The following is a 20,541-nucleotide window of genomic DNA, read 5'->3' as shown; positions in this document are numbered from 1 at the left end:
TCCCTGAAGATAGAAACTTAGTCTCTTGCACTGTAGACAGTTACTTTTTTTTTTCAATGTAATTTTCCTTGAAACAAAAATCCTTTTATATTTCCACAGGAAAAGAGAATATCTCTTTGCCTCCTAAGTAAATATTTTGCATAACAATTGTCCAGATGTGCAAGATGCCTACTGAAGCTTTCTCTAATGACTAATCCTTTAGATCAGTTGTTTAAAAAGGCATACGCTTAGTATATATTCTGATTCATTTACTTATTTATTTCATTCATTCAGACAACATTTATTGGTTCTTGCTATGAATCACACACTATGCTAGGTTTTGTGAATACCAAAAAGAATAGCATTCTTTGGGGAAAACAAGTAGGGAAGATAAACTCACAAAGACATGAGCCACAACATGTCAAGTGTTATGATAGAAGTAATGGCCGAATGTCCTGGAAACAAAGAAGGATTTCTGTCTAGTTTCGAACAGGGGAGTATGAGGAGATTTCACAGAAGAGGAGGAAATATTTGAGTTCACCTAGTCAATATGTGCTAGAAAGGAAAGAAGAGGGAAGGACATTCTCAGTAGAGAAGATCTGAAGAGTTCAACTGGAATAAGGGGAGCTTGGTAGGGAAGACCAGGAAAGGAGACTGGACATGCCACTTGGACCAGAATGTAAAAAATTAATTGGAACTAATTAGCTGGAATTCATTGCCTAGGTACTGCATGGCCAATAGAAACATGGCTCAAAGCTAAGAGCCAGAACTGGGCTGCAGAAGCAGTCACTATAATACAAGAACAGTCATTACCAGAAAGCAAATTGGCAACATCCTATGATGCAAGATCCTGGAGCCACACTTCTGTCCTAAAAAGGAGCTCCAACAGGCCTGGGTGAAAGTTTATCACAGAGGTGGCAGCTGAGGAGAAAAAGAGCAGCTGATGGGGCCTGGGAGAAAGCCAAGCTAGGGAGGAGAGAGAGAAAAGGAGGGCAAAGGAAGTTTCTCCATCTGTTTGGGGGTTTAACCTTACCCTTCAGAGTTAAAGAATAAGAATGAGAGCTGGAGGTAAAAAGTTCCGCCTGCCACGGGCCCCTTTTGTTTCTCCCCTCCTCTTCTTCCCACAGAGAATATACCTAGTTTGAGGCTAGCCCAGAGACCTAAGAGGCAGAGGAAAGGAAGGGTGTTCCTGGGCGGAGGATATATACAGGTCTGACTGTGTGTGCCTAGGGGTCCAGAGTAAAAAGCAAGCCCTTACCGTTTATGGAGTCTCTGAACTTTTCACAATGTTAAATCTGGGGTCAAATTTGGCTCTGATTGCTGTGATTCTTTACATTTTTCTTACTTCTTTAAGCAGTCAAAGCCTGTTGTTTTCTCTTGCAATCCCTGCGGCTACTATACTAACTACAGCCTGCTTCCCTAGTGGTCTTTGCGTTTCTGGAGCAGCAACAGGGCACAGCATCATCTAGTTTATATGAAAGAAGAACCTGAAACATAAACTGGTTGGCCTCCCGGTGCTAGTGTTTCCTCATATTTCACCCATTATATGATCATCTGGCTGTTTGAAAGAGTACTTGGGAGGAACTCACAAGTTACCTGTGCCCTGGGATAGCCATGTTTTACAGTAATGTTCCTCCTTATATTGAGCTGGATATGTTTCCTTCTGCTTTCTGGTTTTTCATATTATCACGTGGAACCATAGGCTTAATCACATCTCTCTTCCACATCAGACTCCTTTTGAGATTTGAAAATAGCTAACACATTTTGCAGCTTCTTCAAGGGGGAAATGAAATGAACGTTGGAGGACTCACTCATCAGATATTAAGCTGGGATCATTCACCTTAATTAGCTCCTTTAATGGGGAAAATTAAAATGAAACCCAATATTTAAGCAAACAAACCAGAAAAAAAAAAAACAATAAAGGAGGAAATGATTTCCCCAAGGTAAGTGGCAAGGTCAAGATTTAGAGCTAGAACAAATCACAAATTATTTATATTTAAAACTATATTTACATTTAGCTTTTAGTTTTATCAAGGTAATATAGCTTCAGAGTTTAAAAAGCCAGGTAACGCAATACTATACTAATAACATACTAATAATCATCACCTGCCTCATCAGCTGATTCAATTAGAAGTGAGTCCATTGCTCAGTCCACTATGTATGGTGCCTCTGTCCAACTAATAGTGTTATTTGCATCCATCCCCATCTTTATTGCTGGACATATATATACATGTACTTGTGCTGTATTTGTATTATGTATTCATATACAGAATATATATGGCTAGGACAAAATTTGCTAACATTCGAATACATTTAGCATTTCTATAATCTGCCAATTCCCAAGATTAAAATTCTGAATGTCTTTTTGACTTATTAGGCTTATTTATTTGGTATGTTAAGTTACTTTGAAAGCACTGTCAAACCAATAATGAGAAGTCTTAGGTTGCTTTAGCTTTTTAATTTCTCTCATTAGAAAACCTGGAGTATATGCCAAGATAAAATCAGAGAGGTGTGAGGGACAGAGGAAAGATTTTAGTCAGAGAGACTAGGGTTGAACTACATTATAAAATGTTGGGAAAAAAAGGAGAGAGAGATATATACGACAAAACCTGCAAGAACTAGTGCATAAGGGGAATTTAATGGTTTGACATTTGATAAGATTTGAAACATTGCATTGTGAATACATTGATAAATGGGGAAAGGCAATTATGAAAATGGTTTCTGTGGTTTATAAATCTGATCACCTTAAGTCATCTTTGAAAGAGTCACATGAATACTGGAATTTCTCTTTAATTAATAATCATCATCTAATCTGTGTTTCTGTGAATGACACTTGATACAGAAGTGCAAGAAAATAGGTAATTAACAGCCTTCTGCATTTGTGGTGCTCAAATCTACAGACACCACTCCCAGGGTGAAAGTATTAAACAGCACTGACATGGAAATAAGAGCTACATCCTATTTTCAAATACACAGGAAGGACAAAAGGAAATTAGATTCAGAATCTGTAATAAAAAGGAAATTAGTTTTTTTATTTGTAGCCTTTCATCTATGTTTTTTTAAAAAATAAGTCCATTAATATTTAGCCTCCGAACCCTTCTTGCTATCTGCTAAAGAGATAAACATACATTCATATTTTCAATTGGTCTTCTTTTCTCACTGGCACTTCTAATGGTTTAGGTTGCAAATCATTAAACCCAAGTCATCCCAGCTAAATAAAATGTTTAAATGTACTTTTTAACCACCCTCTCATATTCTAATATATATATACACATATATTTACACATATATACACATATATACATATACATATATACGTATGTATACATATATACATGTATACATGTATACATATATACATACACACACACACACACACACACACGCACACACACACACAAGCACATACTATGGCAATGAGTTGATTTTGATCTATTTACTTTTCTCCATTCCTGTAGCAAAGTTGGCAAAAACAAAACAAAAGAGAATTCAACTTAAACCCAATAATATTTGCTGGCTTTCTAGCAACCTTCAGTGATTTAGATTTTTTTTTTCTGGGTCTTCTACAAATGTCAGTGGAATTCACAGAGCTGAAAGAGAGGTAGGGTTCTTGACAAGGTTTAGAGTCAAAATAAACTGCACAATATTTACTTAGAATCCTATAAATATGGTAAAACACAAAGAAATAGTAGCCATGAGCTCTCAGCTTATGGAATTCATGATATAGTCAGGGAAGTGAGATGGTCTGAGAAGCGCCTAACAGTGTAAGAGATGAATAATAATTTTAGTCAACAGGATGGTATTCAAATGCAGAGTTTCAGAAATAGTTTCCATTCCAAACAAAAGATCTTCCTATCTTCTTTACCAAGAAGTCTGGGATGGCCCCTGGTAAAGAAGGAGTTAAGCAATGTGATTGTGGTCCCTATTTCATCACTAGTGAACTCAGTAACTTAAAAGAGTTGCTTAACTTCTGTGGGCCTGACTTTCATTATCTCAAGGGAAAATAGATTAAAATGAGTAATAGTTGAAGTATTTTTTAGACCTAAAAATCTGTAACTGTGACTTCTTTTCATGAAAAGGGCATGAGTATACCTCCAGTGGCTAATGCAAACCATAAGAAAAGTCTACATACAGCAGATGTAAGTGACAGAGAGTCTAGGGGATACTGTAGGGACAGATTGGGTGTCTGAGGCAGGTTCAGAAATGAGGCACTTCCATCAAATATCTAAGTATTTCCTGGAGGTGGTTCTGGAGTCATCAATATATATTTTTTCTTTTTATTTCTCCTTAACAACTGTACTTTCACAAGATTGGAGATCATGAAGTTTTACCATTTATCCATGGAATCCAGTGTAGGCACCATAATCTCATTTCAACTGGTAATGTTTCAGACCCCTACAGATGAGAAACCTTGTCACTGCAGAGCTACAATCCCCTTTCATCCAAGTGTGTTTATGCGATTTGGAATCTTGCTATCTCAGAGGCCGGATTAAGAACTTTTAGTAGTATCCTGCATTGCTGGGACTATGATATTCCTGGCATTTTTTACGAGACTGAATTAGAAATGTCATTTTCTCCAATGGATCAGAATTATTTCCCTATAGAAAGTCTAAGTTTAACATGTATATATACTTGACAGAATATGTGTCAAAATGAACCTTGGGGCTTGGATGTGAAGATGGCAAATTTCTCTTCCTTATGTCATCAATCTAGTGGACTTTGGAGTGTCTGTTGCCTCTCTAAGGGAGACTGAACAAAGTGGAATCATTTCACTCAGACCTCTAGCTTTTGGGCTTACGATGAGCTCCAGCACTGAGAGGCTGCTGTTGGATGACCCTTGTATATTGGTGACTTGGCATAAGATCACTGGCCAGTCTAGTTGAGGGAAGGCTGACTTTCCTCATCTATTTTGATACACATGGACAATGCATACATACGGAACTACAGATGTCACCAAGAGATCCAGTTCCCTCCCTTTCTATTGTTCTTCTACTCTGCCCTTCAGATTTCTTAGCATTTTTACTGCTATGGATGAATGATTTCCAATCTGTCATTAGTGTTTTCTCTTTCCCACCAATCTGCAGTCTCTCCTCTGTCTACCAGGCCTCATCACTATGAATGAAGGGACTCTGCACACAAAGGCACAGACAATGCTTATTTCTGTAAAAGCAAGATTTGAAAGCTGGTACCAAACCTCTCCTTCAAAGCATTGACTCCTTCTTTACTACTATTGTTTCTCTTCTCCCCACAGCAACCACTCAAATTGCTTATTTCTCTCACCTTGGTGATATTTTTCAAAATCTTATATTTAGAAAAAAGTAGATGTGGTTTGCCACAAGATGTCACAGTTCGATGGGAAATCCCAGGTTATATTTTCACATGGAACAAAGTTTACCACATAATGAATACATCTCTGATGGTGAAACATGAAAGATCAAGTCCATGAGAGAAATTTAATTCAGAGAAGTAAAGATGCTGCCTACCTCTAATAATAATGTTTTACAATAACGATAATGAAACAAAGTAATAATGGTAGCTATCATTTACTGCATCCTTACAATATGGCAAAGTGATTTGTAGATAAATCATCTCATGTATTCCCTAAAAACCTTATGAGGTAAGGATTCCTATTTCTCACACTTTACAACAAGGGAAAGCAAGTATTAGAGATGTTAATAAGCTCACCCAACACACAAATAGTAGATGGGTAAACAGGATTCAAACTTGGGCAAGTTGATTCTAGAGCCTAACATCTCAACCACTACTTACTGCCTCCCAATAAGTATTATAATTAAAGAGATTGATGGCTGAAATAATTTAGACTATTTTAATCTAGATTAGTAAAATTAAATTAGGTTGGCACACAGACACTAGAGTCCCTCCCCAATTACGACAGTTAAGTTTCTGAAAATACCTCTGGTTACAGAATTTTCTACTGAGGACCTCAAGAACTTATTTTTTAAAAAATTAGATTGGAGAAATCAAAGACAATAAGGGAATAATTGAGAAAGCCTTTTTAAAGTAAGTATACCAAAAATAAATAAATAAATAATACATACCTACAATAAATAAATAAATAAATAAATAAATAAATAAATAAAATTTTGAAATTTCAAACATAAAGCATACTAATGTTCATTAAAATGGAACAATAAAACAGCCCTCCAAATTAAAACAATATTTATTCATTTTAATGTTAGGACTACTGTACTTTCAAATTTCCACTTACTAACCCTTTGTCAACAGAAAATTTTCAGTCCCTGCTTCCCATGAAGTTTGCTTCAATCTACTTCTGATGTTCTTACAAAGAGCCATTTCATGTGCATCTGGAATGCTTTGTTCTTTTTAAAAATTTATAGTATAACACATCTATCTTGGTCAGAAAGTCTTAAAATTGCTAACAAGGTAAAAGGAAAGAACTGTATATTAGTATTTTGAGGAAGGGTGACTGATTAAATTATAGACTACTGTATGTGGATATACTTCTCAGCTTTGTGATGGCAAACTACATATAATAATATATATCGCACAAGAGTGAAAGACATTACACAATACATCATTATACACAGAAGACTCTTTTCCTTATTATCACACTGATTTCCTTTTTTACCCTAATTATTTGGGAGTACACATATCTGAACACCTATTAGCTGAGCAATATCATGGAAACATAGCTCCTTTATCAAATACAGCAAGCTAACTTGAAGACCTGTGATAACAGGTAAAAGTTTGCTGCCAGAGATGGAGAGAAGGGTTGGAAGTGGGTGTAGGGTTGGGAATATGGTGAAGGTAAGACAACAAAATATTCACAGTAGAAGATCTGATGGCAGGGCTTATATACAATACATAAGTACAAAGCATTTACTGAAAAAAAAAACGGTAAATGGATTAATGGATTAATGGGTGAATGGATAAATGAATGGATGAGGCAGAAAAATATTGAATATTTCCAACTTTACAATTTTGACAAGGATTTAATCAGGTATTATATTTGATTGTTATCTTGCATTCTGTTACAATCTCTGTTGTACTTTTCCATCCACGAATGAGAAAAATAAAAACATAATGTCCTCTAATCACTATTTGTGAGAAGCTAAGGACGTATTTTGCTTTGCTTCTTTTATACTGTTTCATATTAACAAGAGGTTTTAAAACATCATGAAAAGTACCAACCTTGAAAGCTGCATTTTGTTTTTCTCATCTCACCTAAAAAAATAAAAAAGACAAGAAAAAAATAGCAAAATTTAAGTGAAAGCCAATTAAGGCAACACAGCAGTAAAAAGAGCATTAAAAAAAAAAAAAAAACTTTTACCCATTTTCCCTTGACAAAGGAGACACATTTAACTGTGAAGAGAGAAACACTCTGATAAAACTTTTTTCTCCCTAAATAGTTTTTTAAAAATATATTTTGTGCTTTTTGTACTTAGTGATAGTTTGCTTTTTAAAATTTTGGAAGGCATAGCAATTATGAGTGACAATGAGTAAAAATACAGAGGGGTGTTTAATAGAAATGATAAAACTAAGTTGCATGTAAGGAGAAAATATATAGGCAGCAATTAATCAACCTATGGAAATTTTCCATCATGATAAGATTTGTCGATAAATTCAGACAAGAGTATCTTAAGAGGCTATTACAATTTATTCTCAGATTCTGTATTTCTATTCTTGAATGCTTATTAGAATATAGGCTTTTGCTTCTTCTCCCTCTTTGCTCCCCCAATAATCTGTTCTCCCTTATGGACCAAGTGATTATTGTGTTGTTTATAATAACTGTTCTACATTCCTTATGGAAATTGTAATTATGATGCTGAATATTCAAACTGCAAGCCACTTTTCTCAGGGAAATTGTAATTATGATAATGCAGTATTTACCCAACCAATGTTTTCTAGTCATTGTTCTCTTTGAGGAATGAGGAGGTGAGAGAAAAAGCACTGAAATAAAACATCCTGTTGGGATCTCAGATATGTATTCTGGAAAAGCATCATCATCATAACAACAACAACAACAATAGCTAATAATTGCTATATTGCAGGTGTGGCACAATCAGGTTGACATGTGTAGGAACAGGTGTGTATTTCACGCAGGTGTACGTGAATTACACGTTTCTCATTTAACCTTCACACCAAGCCCATGAGGTAAATAATATTACTATCCCAATTTTATGAGGCTCAGAAATATTGAGTAGTTTACCTAATATCACACAGTAGTAAATATTAGAGTAAGGTTTAAACTCAGGTCTGTTGGACTTGAAAAATCTATGAGCTCATTGTCAAAAGCCTCCCTTTCGTTCACTGGTATCAGTGCACATTGGTGAATTGATTCGCCCGCAGTCTCTCTTTTCCAAAACCAGTGTTTCTTAGTCTGTGTGCGGCATAGTCAGCTCCATGGCAGATAGACACTGGCTATAACCCTTACTCCCCAAATATGGAATTTATTACCCTTACCCTGAGAATGGGAATAAACTTCTGTGCAGAGTGAAATTCAACGCCATCTTTTTGAAGGGCAATTTGGCATTATTCAGTAAGATTAAAATTTTTCATGCGCTCTGATCCACAGTTGCACCTCTAGAATTTATGTTAGAGGTATCTAAGTACTCATTACAACATTGTTTTATTTTATTTTATTTTTTTTAATTTTTTTTTTTTTTTTAACGTTTATTTATTTTTGAGACAGAGAGAGACACAGCATGAACGGGGGAGGGGCAGAGAGAGAGGGAGACACAGAATCGGAAGCAAGCTCCAGGCTCTGAGCCATCAGCCCAGAGCCCGACGCGGGGCTCGAACTCGCGGACCGCGAGATCGTGACCTGAGCTGAAGTCGGACGCTCAACCGACTGAGCCACCCAGGCGCCCCTACAACATTGTTTTAAATAGTGTAAACCTACAGAAGCAGCCTGAATGTCTCCCAAATACTTCGTGCTACGATAGAATACAATAGCATATTAAAGTTATTAAAAAGACGGGTTCATGCTATGTGTCCTGGAAAAATGCCCAGAAAACACTGTTAGGTTAAAACAGTAAGTTGTGAAAACAGTATATATAATTTGATTCTGCTTTTGTTAAAATATAGATATTTATTTATGTATATGTACCATCTGATTTTGCATAGAAGAAAAACTAGGGGAATAGATACTGAATACTTACAGTATCTTTTAGTAATAAGTTGAAAGGGGAACTGCCCCCCATGATTGAGTTCTCAGTGCTTGAAATGTTTATAGTGAACATGCATTTTTTTGATAAGCAGAAAAGAAATTTTTAAAAATAGAAAAAGACAGAATCAAGGACATCCAAAAATAAACACAAATATTATAGTATTTCAAAAAGAAATCCAGCAAAACAAATAAAGGTAAATCCAATGTCAATCAGTGAAAATTATTAATAAGTGAGCCCCTAGATAGGATGGGAACTGGGTCTCTCCTTAACTCCTCTCATCTGCTTGCCTTACCTCTACTTTGCAAGATCTATACAACCAGGGCCCCAGCAAGGATGGAGACCCTATCCTTTACTCTCTAGGAAATCAGCAGTAATTGTTTAGGATTTTTTCAATATTAATAAACAGTGCTTGAGTACCTATCATATACAAGAACTTTACAGACGTGCTTTTAAATCCTGTAATTGCAAGACAGGTATTTTTACTTTCGGTTTTATACATGAGGAAAATTAGGATCACTGAAATAATTTATTTACCCAAAGAGTCCAAGTTATCCTTCGTTCTCTCTCTCAGATCTCTTTTTTCGTTTTTTAACCTGGCAAATTTACCAGGCTTGATCAAAAAAGAAACTAAGATTAAAAGGAAACTCAGAAACTAAAACAAAACAGGAAATAAAAGACAAGAACAAAAATATATAAACTAATGGTTTCTTTTTCAGCAGACTACATTCTAGCCACCTGATAACTGTTTTATGTAGCTTGAAGATTTCCAATATCTGTTCTTGGTTCTTCTCTCAGCTTTACTCTCTAATACCCTGCCCAAAGGGTTCCACTGCCCTCTCTCATTTCTTTTCTAAGTCTTAGAATAACCTCTCCCTTGTTCTTTCAGTGGAACCCATTTATTTCATATATAGGCCACACAATGAATATTTCTGTTCTCCCACACATGGAAAGGTTAATGAGCTGTCCAGCCTGGTAACAATAGGGGTCAATTTCAAGCCTCAATTTCAGCACTAGCCCTCAGGGAGACCGACCAGCCACTTGACTGAAAGCTGACTATGACCCTGGACTTCTTCCACCTAAGAAGGAGCAGTGAATCATTTTCACTTAAACTGAAGCAAATTCCGAATATGTGTTTGCTTACTTGCTTGCAGAGCTTTGTTTAGCACCATAATCTGACAACCTATAGTGTTTGAGGCATCATTACATGATCCTCCATAATATCACCCAGTGGAAATACTTTCGACATCAGCAGTGGGCACATGTTCATGGCATCTACTCATCTCAACACATATGGCATGACACAGAAGCTCTGGCCTGATAGTCCCATGCAACACCCTTTTGACAGTATGGCTGAAACACCCGTGTGAAGATGGTATCCGACAATGATGGGGTGTCACCAGAAGAATACGATAAATATTCCAAATCAAGACCTTTATTTAGTACTTCATTCTCAGTAGACAGAATGTATACATGGGTCTAGGAACCAAGGAGAGGAGGTGGAACTGGTTGAACTTAGCATCACTCCCAGTGGCATAAGTGGGGAATTGGTGGCTCCTGTTTCCACAAATTTAGGGTCTGGATCTAGAGATCCCAATTTTCAGAAGTAGAATGCTTCCGTGAGGGGACACAGTAGGAGTCCTATTAAACTTTAAAATGTATTTTGTATCCAATCACTTTGAGCATCCTATGTCAGCTGTCTGGCAATAAGAAGAGCCACCATATTGGCAGGATAACTGATTGATCATCGTGAGGAAGTAGAGCTGCTGTTCTACAACAAGGGAAGGGAAGAGCTTCTGGTAACCAGGTAGTTCATAGAGCATTTTCTTTAGTATTTTCCCGCCTATTTTTGATAATAAATGGACAAGGACAGCAGCCATGACCTATGCGAATGGTGAGGAGGTTCAGACCCCTCAGTAACGGTCTGTGCCAGCCCACAGGGTAAACTACATATATCAGTAGAGGTACTAGCCGAGGAAGAAGGGATTCTAGAATGGGTAGTAGAGAGAGAAGACAATAGGAAGACAATATGTATCAGTTGTGGCCTTGAGACTAGCTGTGCTGATAGGGGCTGTAGTCCCCCATAATCTTCTTCTTGGAGGTTTTCTCAAGAAAGGTGACTGCTAAGGAATCCTGGAGGAGCTGTTCCCAGATAGAATAAACTTATTATATGAAGCAAAAAAAGCCAAGTATCACAAGGAGTAAACACAGTAGATGCTGCAGGACATTGCCCACATCTGCCTTTAGGAAATGGGAGTCATTTCCCCAGTTGCCGAAAGTGTTGGCCTCCAATGGCTCACAGCTGACTCTCTCTCTGGAGATTTCCCTCCCTCTACCAAAGGGAGCTGCCTTACCCAGATTATTTACCGTCCCACAGGCAGCTCACATCTAATGACTCACCAGTATAGGAGTACAAATGCCAAGCCCCCTTTTCTCTACTTGGGACAACTCCAACGATGTTGATCTCAAGTACACTACCCAGAAAACTTCCTGCATAAAATCTTCCATCACAGGGGCACCTGGGTGACTCAGGTGGTTAAACATCTGACTCCTGATTTCTGCTTAGGTCATGATCTCACAGTTTGTGGAATCAAGTCCCTCATCTGGCTCTGTGCTGACAGTGTGGAGTCTGCTTAGGATTCTCTCTCTCATTCTCTCTATGCCCTTCCCCTGCTTGTGAACACTCTCTCTCTCTCAAAATAAATAAACTTAAAAAAAAAACAAAAACAACACTTCCATCTCAGTGTCTCTCAGGAAAATTGACCTAAAGAAAGATTACAAAACTCAGAAGACTTGATACTGAGCACTGAACGTAGATATGACTGCCTCTTAAGCCCATAGCATATCCATTGTATCTTTCTGTTTCCCATAAAGAACAGTTTAATTTAATTTTAAACATATATTTGTTTAGGCAGTAAACACAGTCAATAATGATATGTTTAAGCCTATAAATCAGAAAGCATTCTTCAGTGTTACACAGTATCTACAATTACGCTGCCACTGGAACATTAAACTAATGTATTTATACCTCTTGAAATCCAGACTGAGATAAATTAATAGACATCTATACACACACACATACTAATTTATATTATAGTAAAATATGTATGCACATGCCTTTGCATATATGTGTGTACATCTGTATCTATGTTATAAAACATATCTCAAGGCTAATTTCAAGGTTAATTTGGCCAAAATCCCCAGTTATGCTAGCGTATTTTCTTTTTTTTCTTTTTACTTTTGATGTTTATTTATATTTTTAGAGAGACAGAGAGAGACAGAGAGCGAGCAGCGGAGGTGCAGAGAGAGACAGAGACTGAATCTGTGATATCATGACCCGAGCCAAAGTCAGGCACCTAAACGATTGAGCCACCCAAGCGCCCCAATGCTAGTCTATTTTCAAAGAACAAAATGATAACTTTTGATCATGCCATTTTTCTAGGAAAAAAATCAAGACTTCTCGGTTGCAAAAAACTTAAAAGATTAGTTATGGAACAAAGGCTTACATTTGCTACCATAAATGTAAGGATTTTATCAAGCATGAAATGCAGTCAGAACGATTTACAGTCCCGTAAAATATTACCTCAGGCAGCCTTTACAATCAGAACACACAAGCTACCTAATTCTCTGCAGTTTTGAGAGAATGCAGTTAGGATTTTACAACCAGTGAACAGAGCAACTCAGTGGTCACCATGTCTCTGTAGTCTCTTTTCTGCAAATCATTGTACCTCTTCACTCTGTTCCTAAAGACATTTTGCATCACAAATTACTTGATCTCATCTACCAACTCTTAAGACTGGATCAAATTATTACCCTCTTCTGCCTCGATGTATGTGGCATCTTTACTTATGCCCTCCTACCATTATACTTCATTACGGGCTCCACAGGAAAAATAAACACAGGGTGTTAGGTGGTATTGCTCTGACACAAAACTGAGAATAGAAAATTTCAAGAAACTGGCTAGAAAGAGGGCAGAAAAGAGTGGTTACACAGAGAAGAAGGCTTCCTAACTTTAGTTTTATCTTACTCATCTTTGGTTATTGGACAAAAGGTTATCATTACACTATTCCATTGGGAGCTAGGTTTTGACAAAGTCTGAAATATCTGAGGGATGTGAAAAGTTTCAACTTGTGATAACTGGGAACCTGTAGGAACCTCCCCCACAGGACTGCATTATACATCCCCTGTGGAGATGTGGGTCAATAAAGCAAAGCACAGGAAATATTTTGAATGAAGCATGAAGCTAAAGAATTGGATGCTTTACTAAGAAGTAGCAGGTTTTGTACAGGACACTCCACACAGTGAGCTTTAAGTTAAAGACATCCAGACTTCCAGATACACCTCTACAAGACCATTGTTCACCTAATGATTGATAATTCTGTAGGACTGTACAGTCAGTCATTCTAAATTTATTCTGGGGCCATTCATTATTCTTAAGGAAAGCCATTAACATGCAAACCTGTAAACCTCTGGAAGACATCAACATAGATTCAAATCAGTTCATTAATCATTATAATTGGGGTTGTGGAAGACACAGAGATGTTCACGACCTACTCACAAGGAGCTTACCTTGACTTATAAGGCCAGTACAATTGGCATTCTCTCAAACCTGCAACAGCATGTGACTACTCAGTTCCTAATGAGTAATATTTTTGGGTTCAGGGAAGAGAGTCAACTTTTTGCCCATGACACCCAGAATGAGCATAGCTGAGTGAAGTCAGTACAGAAAGCGACATGCTATATACTATATTTAACATCACGCTAGTACATATGAAAACACAGACCAACAAACAGATAAAGACTTACATATAAAGGCATGGGGTTGACTCTGTAACCCCAGGGTCTCTCCAGCACAGAGCATATCAGAGTGGAAAATTATGTTCTAAGAATTTAATTTCGATGCATTTTTTAAAGAATATTTGTAATTAAATAACAGAGAGATGTTGGGGAATTGTCTGAATTTGCAGGCTGGAACCAGAGAAATGGTTTGGAGATGAGTACGCAGTTTATAAGAACCGTTGAAGTGGCACTTGCCAGAGAGTAAAGGCAGGTTGTTTTATGTTTGTCTGCTTTAGTCCTCCTGACAGAGATGGCAAATAGAACCCAAATTAACTAAGGTGAAATCATGCCTTTCTACAACTCTGGGAAAGCAGTATCATTTAAAAAGTACTGAACAAGGAATCAGGAGGCCAGGGTTTAGTCCGTACCCCGCCTCCAAAGGGTTATCTGTTTCCAGACAAGGTGTTTTCTCAGCCTGAGGTACAAGTTAAGTCTCAAGAGGCAAACTAAGCACAGGAAAGGTATACAGCTTGACACATTCTAAATAAGTGACAGCTAGTAAGGTATATCCAAGCCCAGAATCCCAAGGGGAACCTAAAGGGATACTGAGAAAGACAAAACCTAAGTGGAAAACAAAGGAGAAGGAATAGAATGAACATATGAACCTGAAACAAATGTCAGGGAACATACGGAAAACTGACTTAATCCCACAGTAAGCGAATGTTTGAATACACAACCTAGATCCTAGAGATCATATGACACAGCAAGAAAACGTGGATTCTGTTGATTGCTCAGGAATCACATGGTGCATTTGTGGCCTGATGTCAAGGCAGACTGTAAGCACTGTGCAAAAGGGACATCTCTCTTTTTCTCACAGTAAATGGCACGTGGTTAATACTCGATACATATCTTAGAATGAGTGAATGGTGTGACTAGATGAGATAAAAGGGATAGAACTAAATGGGACAAATATAGCAAATAACTGAGTGATGAACTAAAGGTAACAAGATGCATTTGATGAATGTCATTGGTTAAAAAAGCACTGGCCTAGGAATCAGGGAGCCATTGTGTCATTACAGGTGTCTTATAATTTTTAAACTAGTCCTTAACATCATTCATTCTTTTAAAATAAAGTAAGAAAGCAATATAATGAAAAACATGAGATTCTTTACTTGGTCCTCTCCCCCCATCCTGCTCTGCCAAGTAACCACCTCCCCACTATGTCAATTAACATAGAGTGATTTAGACAAGAATACGGAATGGAAGTATGACTTTTGAATCAATAGGAAATGTGATGTGTCTCCCACACACTTTAGTGCTATCTTAGGCTTTGTTATTACACCCACAGTATATAAAGGAAGGTAGGAAATGAACCTGCTTTAGTGTTCAGTTGTCATATCAATAGGGAGCATTGCTTTTGTTTTGGAAACCAGATTTTATGAGATCTACAAACAAATCGAACATAATCTGGGAGAAAGGCTGAGTTAGTGAAGAAATTCAAAATAAAATAAGGTATGGCTGAAGGAACTGAACATGATCAGGGGAAGCATGCAAATTGTTTTGGAACATCTGAATAAAAACCATAAAATTTTAGCTGGAAAGATTCAAAGTAACATGATGAAGAATACTAAAAACGGTCTCAAGATGACTTTTATTGCCTAAAGACAGAGGCTGGCAAACTACAGGCTGCCTAATCCAGCCCCACTCTTTATGCTCTTTATATATTGTTTATGTTGGCTCTCCTGCTGCAAGAGCAGAGACGAGCAATTTTGACAGAGACCATACAGCTCACAAATATGTTCACTATGCAACCATTTACAGAAAAAGTCAGCTGGCCTTGAGAGATGGACAACCATTCCTTCATTTATTCATTCACTTAGGAAACATGTTTGAAGCACATACTTGACTCTAAAATGTATAAGACACTGGCAATATATAGTAATACACAGTATGTACCTTAGCCTAGGTACCAATTTCCCTGTCACCAAACATAAATAAACTAGGCAATCATTAACAGAGGATATTTTAGAGGGGAGAAAAATCATGAAATAAATTATTGGATTCAATGACTTCAAAGGTTTCTTTCAAATGCAAAAATTTTTTAAAGGGAAAGTTTCATGGAAGAAAAAGCCTTGAAAAACTGGTAAATGGAAACAGAGAAGTAGGAAGTGGGGTTCCTTCAGGTATGGAGAAGGGTCAAGGTGGGTGATCAGAAAATAAAAATCAGTCAATTTGGATAAGCATATTAGAGTAGGAGTGAGGAAATACAGAGGAGGTATGTTTGGAAAGGCCAAAAGAACCATAGTGTGAAGGGTATTCTATGTGAAGCTTAATATTTTTCAGGTATTTCAGACAATAGGAGGCTACAAAGTGTTTTTAAAAAGAGGTAGTATAAATAAAGTTAAATCCTGGGAAGATTGATCTGACAATGATATGTAGGACAAATCGGAGAAGAAAGAAAACTAGAGACTCAAAATAAGAAAAGCACAAAATCTACAGACTGGATAGAAAGAGAGAAGCAGAAATGGATGTGTATTTCACATGAAGGACATGTATTGGGTCTACAGCAACTCAGGCTTTTCAAGAACAAGGAGCAGGAGCTGGATGTGACTGGGGCCTGTCCCTGTGTATTTCTTTCTCAGGGCCAAGGGTTTCCTTTATACAAGATCCAAAGAAACATGGTAAACTCCATCTTGATTTGAGTCAATACCCAAGGAAGTCCAACACTGGCGGGTAGAAAACAGTGTGTTCAAAACAGGATCCCTGACAGTAATTATGGCTATATAGGATGGTGTTTGGAATCTTACAGCAGAACCCATCAGCTTTTTCAGGGCACTAGTTAAAAGATAACAATTGAGAACTTGGTGTGTCAAGTCTGGAAGGAAAGTGCAGAGCAAAACAAACAGCCAGAAATTCAGTAATAGAGTTCTGATTAACATGGTAGAAATAGAAAAAAAAAAAACGTGAGTCTGTGGGTATTTGTATACCAAGGGCTGCAAGAATAATTACAGTGCATGGTTGGTGTGCTTGAGGCTGTTGATGTATTATGTAATTTGGAACTGGGTGCGGCCATGCATGCAGATAGCAGATTTCAAGGAACACAAGGACTGCCCATAGAATAATTATAACAACTTTTATAGGGAGTTCAAATGTGTCCTTAGCAATTTGGGATGGAGTGTACACGTATATATATCAAATACACAAAAGATGCTTATGTCTGAATGGGCACCATCAAGAAGAAAAATAGACAACAATCTTTTCAAAGATTATTATTATTCATAGATTGTAATTGTGGCTCTAAAAGGAAATCTTCATCTTCTGCCCATAGTCAATTGTATCTGATGGAAGTCCTCAGCTTGCAGAAAGTTGATCATATATTGACAAATGAGGAAATCACCCAGATGGGCATTTATGTTGTACTTCTAACCTAACCATCCTATTGTAAAGAGAAGAAACCCAAAGCTGCAAATTTGGGGAAGATTTTTGGCCAAATCATTAAGAGTCCTGCCCTGTAGGTCAAAAGGCTTAGGGCATCATTCAGATTTGTAGATTTAATTTTTCCTTTTACTGCTAATAAATTCAAAGATGTCTGCATATTGTTAATACACATAGTGAGTATATTGCAGTGAGTACATTACAATGGAAAGAGCAGTCTTTGGCTTCAGATGTACCGAGGTTGAATCCCAGCATTCTTACTTATTAGCTGGAAAACACTGGATGAGTTCCATAACTTCTCTGAACCCCAGTTTTCTTATCTATAAAATGAGACTTAGTGAGATTATACACAGATAGTGCCTCACACATACTAGACACAAAATAAATATCAGTTCCATTTCATCTTTAATACTGTTTTAGATTATTAAACTATCTCAGCTAGTGGCATTTATCATCTGTGACATTCAAAATATTAAAGCATTATTAGAACATCTCAAATGTCTAGTATTCAGACAAAGATGTTCTCACATTGAATAATTCACATGGAAAGATTCACATGAGAAAAGTCATTAGGTATGTCTTTGTAAAACAATCACATCAATAAATTACATATTAAGTGGGTTTAGCTAGCCACCTATAGCACATTATGGACATTAATAAGTGTTCATTTATATTAAGGACAAACATAATATCCACAGGGTGAGTCAGCTGAATACCAAGTAAATACATTTTATATTTCCTATGTTGTACCTCAGCAATACTTAGAGCAAAGCCTTGAATCTCACGGGGCTCATTCACACACAGTCTGTAGCTCTTCAATACCTAAACCCTCATATAGAAATATTGTAATTAAGTTCTACAAGCCACACAGTATATTTAAATGGGAAGTGCTAAAGCATAGTGGCTAATAATACTTGCTCTATTTTTAGATACCCTTGATAGGGCTCTTCAACTTGCTGTGTGATCTTCAACAGGTTACTTGACCCCATGCCTCATTTTCTTGATTGGTAAAATGCGGTGATAATAAACAGCATCTACCTCATACTATGAGGACTGAACGAGAAATTGCTACCATTAAAGCACTTGCTACTTTGGAATCATGATTTTTTCACACCTTTTTCCAAACAAGATTTGTGGGGATTTATGATGTACATGACACTTAGAACAAAAGGGACACAAAGAATAGGAACGCTACTGTAGAAGGTGGTGGTAGTGGAGGCGGGCTCTTCTACTCTGCCATAGAGCTGATCTGCCTCAAGCCCGATCCAGAGCCAAGACCCCTGGTTAAAATCCTTCACGTGTACCTCATCACCTATAAGATGAAGCTCATTCACTCTACATGCATTGGAAGCCCTTCGTAGGGTAGTCTCTTGCCTACCTTGCCGGAAGCATTCACCCTTTCATTTTTAAAGTTGAAACACCATAGATCTCTAATCTTTTGTTGTACACATTGATCTTAGATTTTTGCTCTGCCTCTTGTTTTTATATATACTCCCTTCTCCACCCCGAATGCTTTCTTCTCTCTTCCTTAATTCCCATGAAAGACCTTATTGTATGGGAAGGTTTATGAAAGGAAGTCTGGACTACTTGGAAGAAGGTCTCCAAAAAGGCCAACATATTAAAGGCAGTAGAGACTAAGAGGAAATCAGATTTCTCAGGGGATGCCACCTGGGAAGAAGGTAGTCTGTGCAGAGAATCTCCCAGCAAGTGAAGTCTTTAACATAGATAGGAATTTGGAGGTGAATGAAAAAAAGAGGGGTTTGTCACCTCCCAGCCCCAACCACTAAATTAATGTTGAATGTTGGTTTATGCTAATGATACTTAGTAATGTAATTCTCTGTAAGAGCATCTGTACAATATTTCAGATATTCCCAGAGGTGCTTAGAGACAGAGGCAGTAAGTCAACCAGATAATATTGTGTGAAATTAATTAAACAGTGACTTCAATATAAGGGAGCTCTGAATTGGAAAATACATCTGTTGCATATAAGCATTTTCTTCCACCAACACCTGTGGTGCTTAGGTTTGCCTGGCATTCTTGTGGTAAAAGATTTTGGAGTAGAAAAAGTTACAATCTTATCCTAATGCATAAAATAAGGTAAAATGGATTGAGGGCAGAATTACACCTATGAAAATTCTTTTATATATTTTCATATGCACTAAAATAAAACGCTATACAATATAACATAGAAATTTGCACATATTGAATTAGTGATAAAGAGTACTATACTCCTTATTTATATTTTAAACTGTGGGTAGATAATTTCAAAGCTGTATTCAGATAATTTTTTTAATTTGGTAATTTTTAATAATGTAATAAGGAAATCTATCATCAAAACAACAATTAGAAAACTGACAGCATGGTCCTACTCAGCCCCAAACAAATGATTCCCCTCAAGCAAAAAAAAGCAATCAGAATTCTATATTCATTATTCTCTTCCTTCCATTTTTCATAGTGTCGTATCTATAGGCATTTTCATAAAAAGGAATATATATATATATGTATGTATGCAAATTCATTTATAATGTTTTCAATTTTAAAAAGTAAATATCTTATATTTAATTACATGGGCTTTTTTTCAGTTAGCATTTTATTGTAGTTATTGATATATTTGGATCTACTTCTACGTTTTCATTTACTTCAGTTTGACATTCTGTTCTATACTTAAAAAAATTATTTTTTAATGTTTATTTTTTTGAGTGAGAGAGAGACAGAGTGTGAGCAGGGGAGGGGTACAGAGAGAGGGAGACACAGAATCTGAAGCAGACTCCAGGCTCTGAGCTGTCAGAACAGAGCCCGACACGGGGCTTGAACTCTTGAACTGTGAGATCATGACCTGAGCTGAAGTTGGATGTGTAACCGACTGAGCCAACCAGGTGCCCCTGTTCTATACTTTTTAAAATAATAATCATCTCCCTTTATTTTTTCCATTCGTTTTAAAACAAACACATCACATTCATTGAATTCCACTCCTCAAAACACATCTTCTGTAGACTTTTAATTTTGTATTAGTTTAGATATATTTTATCTTTTTCTTTGCTCTTAGCATTTGACAAAGCATAAAATATATATTTTTTAATGTTTATTTATTTTTGATAGAGACAGACTGCAAGCTGGGGAGGGGCAGAGAGAGAGGGAGACACAGATATGAAGCAGGCTCCAGGCACCAAACTGTCCAGCACAGAGCCCCATGTGGGGC

General features: G+C 37.0%; 1 protein-coding gene across 14 annotated transcripts in view; it reads right to left on the bottom strand.

The window, feature by feature from the left end:
- The window catches only part of LINGO2 (leucine rich repeat and Ig domain containing 2), a 1,171,177-nt gene that overhangs the window by 373,869 nt on the left and 776,767 nt on the right, over positions 1-20,541 (bottom strand). For 12 of the 14 annotated variants that reach the window (XR_009251651.1, XR_009251650.1, XR_009251653.1 and 9 more), the window contains one exon: positions 7,153-7,185. The exons of the other annotated variants lie outside the window; for them this stretch is intronic. The gene's annotated coding sequence lies outside the window, so the exon portion shown is untranslated. The remainder of the gene's footprint in view (positions 1-7,152; positions 7,186-20,541) is intronic. 14 annotated transcript variants of the gene reach the window in all.

This window comes from Neofelis nebulosa, chromosome 12 (assembly GCF_028018385.1).
Source record: "Neofelis nebulosa isolate mNeoNeb1 chromosome 12, mNeoNeb1.pri, whole genome shotgun sequence".
Classification (NCBI taxonomy): domain Eukaryota; kingdom Metazoa; phylum Chordata; class Mammalia; order Carnivora; family Felidae; genus Neofelis; species Neofelis nebulosa.
This window is presented reverse-complemented; position numbering and strand designations above follow the sequence as displayed.